The sequence below is a fragment of the Pinus tabuliformis genome, chromosome Q (genome assembly GCF_031772625.1).
Source record: "Pinus tabuliformis cultivar Carrire ecotype Pingquan chromosome Q, CPIR1, whole genome shotgun sequence".
Taxonomy (NCBI): domain Eukaryota; kingdom Viridiplantae; phylum Streptophyta; class Pinopsida; order Pinales; family Pinaceae; genus Pinus; species Pinus tabuliformis.
Window position 1 is genome coordinate 527,000,101 of NC_142296.1, and position 7,854 is coordinate 527,007,954.

Consider the following 7,854-nt stretch of genomic DNA (forward strand, 5'->3'; position numbering starts at 1 on the left):
ACCATTGTAAAGCCTTAAGATGATACCGATGTTTACTAGCCACAACAATTAAAAACATGCCACTTCATCCTTGTTTCTCTTTCCCATGCCCACAAACATGCACCAACCTAAGAGACCCACTCTTCCAGAGGTGGACAAAGCAGGGAGAGGAGTCCATAGTGGGCCAAAGATGCCCACTTGTATTAATACACAAAAAGAAAGAGGTGGTCATTATCATGCATAGAACCTTCAACGACAACCTAGAAAACCGTCTACCACCTTCCGTCTTGAGCATCCAGAAGCACCAAATATGCCATAGAGACAGGATGCATGGCCACCAAATGACCAATTCAATTTGACACATGATTATTATCAAACTGGGGTCCCAAGTTATGTGGGAAAATCGATTGTTAGTCTCATTGAAATGGGTGGAATTTAAATTCCTTCTGCATAGAGCCTTGTCTTTCTCAAAGAACCAAATGGTGGTTCCAGGGGGACTCTCCACAGAATCATACTAGTTTTTGGTTCTCCCGCTACTCATTTTCTGACTTGCAAATGTGATTGTTGCTGCCATAATTTCAAACATTATAACCCTCTACCTTTCCAGAGGCTTCTGTGGGCCAATTCCCTAGGATGCTCTGCCACCCTCCACCTGCATTTAACTTGCCGCATGGGGAGGGATAAATCGCCTCATCCTTTGGTTCACCTCGAGGTTCACCCCCATCAGGGAAGTAAAATATTATATTTACTAAAATGATATATATATATATATATATATATATATATATATATATATATATATATATAATATTATATATATATATATATATATACTAAAATGATATATTATATTTACACTAAAATAATATATATATATATATATATATATATATATATATATATATATATATATTTATATATATACACACACACACACACATATATGTATATATACATATATATACATATATATATAGTTAGCATTTTAGTAAATATAGCATTTTAGGGTTAACTAATTAATTAATCAAAATAACTAATAAGGATTAAGGCTAAAATTATGGAGATTCTTAATTAATTAAATCTAGTGAGTAATTATATAACAATCAATTAAAATCTAATGATGGCTAAAAAAAGGTTAATGATCTATTTAATTAATTAAGGTTGTTGGAGGGGAGAGACTTGATGCTAGGAAGGCATTTAAGTGTGGTTGTCATCATGTCACAACGCTTGCTTAGTTTGTAAGGGGAAAGGACTTAATAGATCCATGAGGATCTGCTCAGTATCAATAATGCCTTTTTATAAGCATAATTAAAGGAAAACTTACAGTTACCCTTACATATGCATGTGTGAGTCACATAAGAGTAGTAATAGTCCTCAGATATGTTAATGAACCTTGTGTGACATGTAGGTATTTAAACCATATATAATGCTAAGGAAACAAGGAAATCAGGGCCAAAGAGAATCATCACAAGGACCACCTCCATCATAAGCACCACTGCCATCACTAGAGCCAATGTTCATATTACACTCCCTAGACGAAATTAGTGAAACATTAGGAGTGCACCATAAAGCTGAGGTGGAGGTAGAGCACTCTCCGTTAGGGGTAGGAAACCTTGAAGGATCAAGAGACTCTAATAGAGGAACTCTAACCAAGGACATCACCAGGAAACTCAAGAAGATTAAACCCCTAGAATCTGCTGGAGGTCGTGCTAGTGAAGGAGTAGAATATTGGTTGGAAGGAATGACAAGATGTTTTGCACTAAGAAAGTATATTTCCAATTTGAAGGCTAAGATAACCATATTTCATCTCAAAGATAGTGCCTTGAATTGGTGGGGTAACTTGGAACCGTAATTGTACCTCATTCTTGACATTATCACCTAGGATTTATTGAAGGAAAGGTTCAGGAAGAAGTACCTACCAACATATTATGAAGAACAATCAATAGAATAATTCTAGGCTTTGGTGTAGGGACACCACTTTGTAGAAGAATATGAGATTAGATTCATGGAATTGGTTAAGTATATCTCTTACATGGACATTGATTCTAGAGGAAGAAGCTCATTCTAGAGTACCCCACAACATTTTATTCAAAGTATACCATGCATCACTTTTTGGGGATGAAGGGGACCTCGTTACCAGCATGAATTCCCTATGTTATAACCTAGTAACATTCATGGAGAAGGAAAAGCACTAATGGGAGGAGAAGGAAGCCACCATCATATTTAGGCAATGGTTGATAACTGCCAAAATTAACACTAATCCATCATGGTAGAAACCTAAAGTATCATAAATCATGTAAAGATCAAAATTTTGTTTGATTATGGTGCTATAGATAGTTCCATTTGACCATTTGCAGTAGAAAAATGTGGGTTGTCAGCCTATGATAATGATGACTTTAAACAAACTACAATGGCATTTAGGGAAAACAAGCAGGAGGATGTAGTGTGGACCAATGTTGGGTATACCTTGAGGTGTGTACAACCATGTTTAAGGCACATGTCACTGTGTTGGGAACATAAAATGTAATCATTGGAATGGACCCGTTGAAAGCTCATCAAGCTTTTGTAGACTATTTCAAAACGAATGTAACATATTTATATGATTATGGTAGGTCAATTGAGATATGTGGTATTAAGAGATGAGTGTATTTTTGATTCATTTCAATGATGAATGTAAAACACTACCTTAGGCAAGGCTGCAAATTATAGGTGGTCGAGACTAAAATTGATGAGAAGGGACACTCCTTAGATCAACACCTAATTTTGTTATAATTAGAGGATGCTTTCCCCTAAGAGTTGCTAAGATTACCCTTAGAGAGGGAGATAAATTTCATAATCGACCTAAAACTTGGTGCAGAGATAATATCAAGGAGATCCTATAGGATGTTGGCTCTAGAAGTTTGTGAGTTCCAAATGCAATTAAAAAAGCTATTATATTTGGGACTAATTAGACCCAGTGTTTCACCCTGGGGTGCTCCAATGATTTTTATGAAGAAGAAAGTTGGTTCCTTAAGTTTGTGCATAGATTATAGGGACGTGGATTGAGACACGGTAAAGAATGAGTACCTGATACCTAGAATAGGTGATCTCTTCGATCAAATGAAAGGAGTGTTAGGTAAACTTGACTCAGGATAGAGTCAAAGTTGACTAGGTTAAACAGTGATGGTTTTGGGGCACATGGTATTGTGCACCCATAGTATTCTGCCCGTGGTATTATATGTAATGGAGCTTATAAAATTCTGGAAGGACTTCATTGTAAAGCAAGGCCTGGAGGTGAGCGGTGAAGGCTCACTTGGTCGGATTGGCTAGGGTTTTGGCCAATGCTAATGAAATATCATTAGGATGGGTTTTTTCCCGGATTTGGGGTTTTCCCGGATAAACATGTGTGTTTATGTGTTTATGGTTGTTGCTGGTTAATTTTTATATTTGTTCCTCTCAATAATTCTCAATATTAATTTATGTTCTCTGAATAATTTCTTAACAGTTGGTATCGGAGCCATGGTTGAGGGTTTGGGCTTCGAATGTACACCTTCAGTGAAGGATTTATTTTAGCCCAATGGATAAAAGTATCAGCGCAGAAGTTTTTTGTTATTGCTCATGAGATCACCGTTGAAAATGGTTAAAGAGATAATTGAATTCAGATTTGGTATGGATCTGGATCAACGATGTTGGTCGAAGACCTGGTGGATAGATAAATTTGCGTGAGAAGATAACGGATCTGCTATGTAGAGTTTGATTTTCAACGTATTTGCATATGAAAAGAAGTCAAATCTGGTCAGATCTAATGTGAATCTATGGATTAGAACAACAGGGTGCCTCCTTCTATCCAAGATCTCTCATTTTCTTCGGGTCCCAATCGCCTTTCCACCCTACCCACGCAGAGTCGAGCATGAATAAAGAGAATAAAATTGGTGACACTACCCAGACCTAGTGATCAACAGTAATAAGATGCTGGTCCGAGAGGGTCATAAATGAAACCTAGATGTGCAAGCAGAGACATTGGTGGTCTGCAAATGTCCGGGGGCATTTGGTAGGAAACAAGACCAATGCCATTTAAAGTGGGAAATGTTGGGTTCTTTAGGCTTCTGGCTCGAAACAGAGTAACACTAAGGAGGCGAGGATACTTTCGAGGTGATGGAGCAGTTGGGACGTCGTCGAACCAAATTGTTTTTTAAGTGTGTTACGTAGGGAAAGCAGTGTGATTCCCATGACAAAAGAAGTGCGTGGTTGTTTTCATCGTTCCACCTGACGATGAGAAGGCATACAATGCTTGTTTGACTGGTTCAAAAGAGCATGGAAACCCTGCATAAGTGTATGCGGCACACAAATACTATAGTTGAATGTTTAAACGGGCTGGAAATGGAAGGGTTGGATCATGGATATGTTAGTAAGGCGCTCAAAGTGAGAGCAGACCATCGATGCATACGCTGTGTGAAGGAGTCAGTAGAGGCACCCCAAAATGAAAACAATTTTCGTGGTCTTTGATTGGATTAGATTGGAGTGAGCATTGGAATGAGAAAATAAGGAAAAGAGTATTGTTGAGAGCTTCCGCGGTGGGTGGTACCACTCCGAGACTTGGCGTTAAAGCACCCGAACGGGTATATCGAAATCAAAGACCGGTCAAAGGACATCATTATCTTTGGCAGGAAGAATATCAGTAGTGTGGAGGTGGAGAATGTGCTGTATGGTCATCCCAGGATTTTGGAAGCCTCAGTTGTCGCAAGGCTAGACCAATGTTGGGGTGAGTCTCTTGAGCACGTGATGTTGGGATGTTCATAGAATATGAGAGTCAAAATCAACACGGGAATGAAGGAATTCATGGTAGATGATAACTCTACAGTAATGTTGGATGGGAATTCAAGAAGTTTGATAGAAGTTTTTGAGCTAATCAAATTGAGAGAGGATGGGTCAGAACAACAGTAGCAATAAACAAAAAAAAAATTAATGAAGTCAAAATTATTGCATGTAAATGGGCATACTACTGTAAGACCTGGTAAGGCATGTGTACCCCTGGATAATCACTAGTAAAGTCTGGTTAGACCTAGGTGATAGGGGGGATGTCGGGTTAACAATACCCCAAGTAAAAACCCTGAGGGGGGTAAGGGCTAGAGTGAGCGAGATTGTCTCACTAAGCAGGTTTGGCTGGAGTTAGTCAAGGAACCCCAAGTCAAGTTTAAGGGGGGAATTGTTAGGTAAACTTGACCCGGGATAGAGTCAAAGTTGACCAGGTTAAACAGTGATGGTTTTGGGGCACATGGTATTGTGCACCCATAGTATTCTACTCGTGGTATTATATGTAATGGAGCTTATAAAAGGCTGGAAGGACTTCATTGTAAAGCAAGGCCTGGAGGTGAGCGGTGAAGGTTCACTTGGTCGGATTGGCCAGGGTTTTAGACAATGCTAATGAAATATCATTAGGTTGGGGTTTTCCCTGGATTTGGGGTTTTTCTGGATAAACATGCGTTTTTATGGTTGTTGCTGGTTAATTTTTATATTTGTTCCTCTCAGTAATTCTCAATATTAATTTATGTTCTCTGAATAATTTCTTAACAAGGAGAAACATTTTTTTCAAAAATCGATTTGCCATGTGGATACCACTAGATAAGGATTAAGGAAGGTGACATCCCAAAAGACACCTTTCAAACTTGGTTTGGATTTTATGAGTTAATAATATTGCTGTTGGTTTTGACCAATTCACCAACAATGTTCACGTGCCTCATGAATAGCATGTTACGTAAGCATCTGGACCACTTTGTGAAAATATTTTTAGACGATATTCTCATGCATTCCAAGAACAAAAAGGAACATGAAGAGAACTTAGTGTTTGTGTTGACATGCTTAAGGGAAAATAAGTTAGATGGGAAACCATAAAAATAATCTTTCTTTCAGAAGGAAATTCATTACCCCGGGCACATCATTTTAGGAGAAGGGATTTTAGTTATCTTGGAAAAGGTGAAGGCCATAATGGATTGGTCTATGCCAAAAAAAATTAATGTGTTGTTGTAGCCACTACAATAACGGTCTCCTATCGACTCTTTCTCCATTTGACCTATCTAGGGTTTCCTTGGAAACTAGAAAATCCAACCCTAAAAGACTGAAACTTAAGTTTACCTCACCTAGTTGCTAGACACATTTGCAATTCGCAGTCTGAGTATGATATCACGACCTGCGACTTTCTATAGGCCTTAATATACCTAAAATTCGCAAGTCCCATTGTCAAACTACTATGACATACCATTGTGAATAAAATGTGTGATCTATGACCTCCTATGACCTCCTTTATGCTAGTTGCACATGAAAGGAACATCGTGCCACTCCCATTTGTGACCTGTGACCTCCCCCCCAGGTTGCCAGTCACATTCACAATCCACATCCTTTCCTCACTAGGGTCTATGCATGTGAATTTCAACCTCCTCCTTTGGTTTATCATATGCGGCAAAAATGTTGTGAAAACATTATATGTGACCTCCTCTACTAAGATCGTCACTAGCGATAAAAACTTCATGTGAGTTCAATATGTAATCTCATTCACACATGTTGGCCTTTATAAAACTTCATTTCTCTCACTTTTCATTCCATTTTGAATGAGAAATCCCTTCTGACTACCAACGACAAATGCGACCCTCTTGCAAGTAAGTAATGCATACCCTGAGATCATAATCATTACATCTTGTTGCCATTGACATGTGTTTGATCCTCCATCATCCTAACCATATGTATTCCTCACCTCAAGTGTTCATCCCTCCTCCCACCTCTGTGTATATCCATTATGCCCTTGCTCACTCCTTGCTCTGCTTCTTATCTAATTGACATTGTTATTGCTTCCTCATTATCATGCTTGTATGTATCAATGCACAACCATTAATTCCCATCAGACCTTTGGTTGCTCAATGCATTTAGATCCCCAAATTGAGTCGTCAATTAAACCTTGGATTAATCATGTTCTTGGATTGGGTCATATTCCCATTTTATTTTTGTTCAAACCCTTTTCCTTTCACTCAAGCCCAAGTATCTTGCGCACTTGCATTTTAAGAGCTTCAAGGCATGGGAGCCTAGAAGTCACATCCCTACAATTTGTGACTTGGGAAAACCACATGGTGCCTCTCGAAACTGCTTTATGACCTGTAAGAAAAGAAGTGAATGAAACTTAGCCTGAGGCACATCCAACATTCAAAAAATTCCCCAAACTAATAATTATGTATGCAATTCACAATATGCGACTTGCTCTATTTATCAAATTTGTGACTTAGAATGAGAGTTGTGAATGTGACTTATACTAACACTACAAATTGCGACTTACAAACCAAAAATGTGATCAACCTGATATCATGATACCACGACCTACCAATCAAAATTTGATCACGACTTGGTTTTACTAATACTCCTAGAGGTCACTAATCACACCCACAATCCATAGTAATTCGACCATGAAGTGTGACCTTCCTTGCCTCTGGAAAATTTGACTTGCACTTTTTTTAAAACTTGCGACCTATCCTATAAATTAAACCTATGACCTAAAAAAAGCCTTTCTTCTTGCGAGTCACTTATACCCTAACACCTTGAAGCCTCGTAGTGACAAACTCATTTTCTTTGTCAATTGGTGATTATCATTATTGGAGCTAACATTGATGTCTTTGGTAAATAATTTATAAATTTTAGGTACTATAAACATTGATTATCTCAACATTTCGTCATCCTCCGGAGCAATGGTTCCACCTGTGATAAGAGGATCTAGTAGGAATTCTGTCAGGGTTCAAACAAGTATAAAAGGAGTTGTTGATAGTCCCCCTAAGTTTCCCATTTATGGAGACATTTCTTGTCAGATTGATAAGACAATATCATTCACTTGGGAGGCGATTTACTCATAATTTGCAA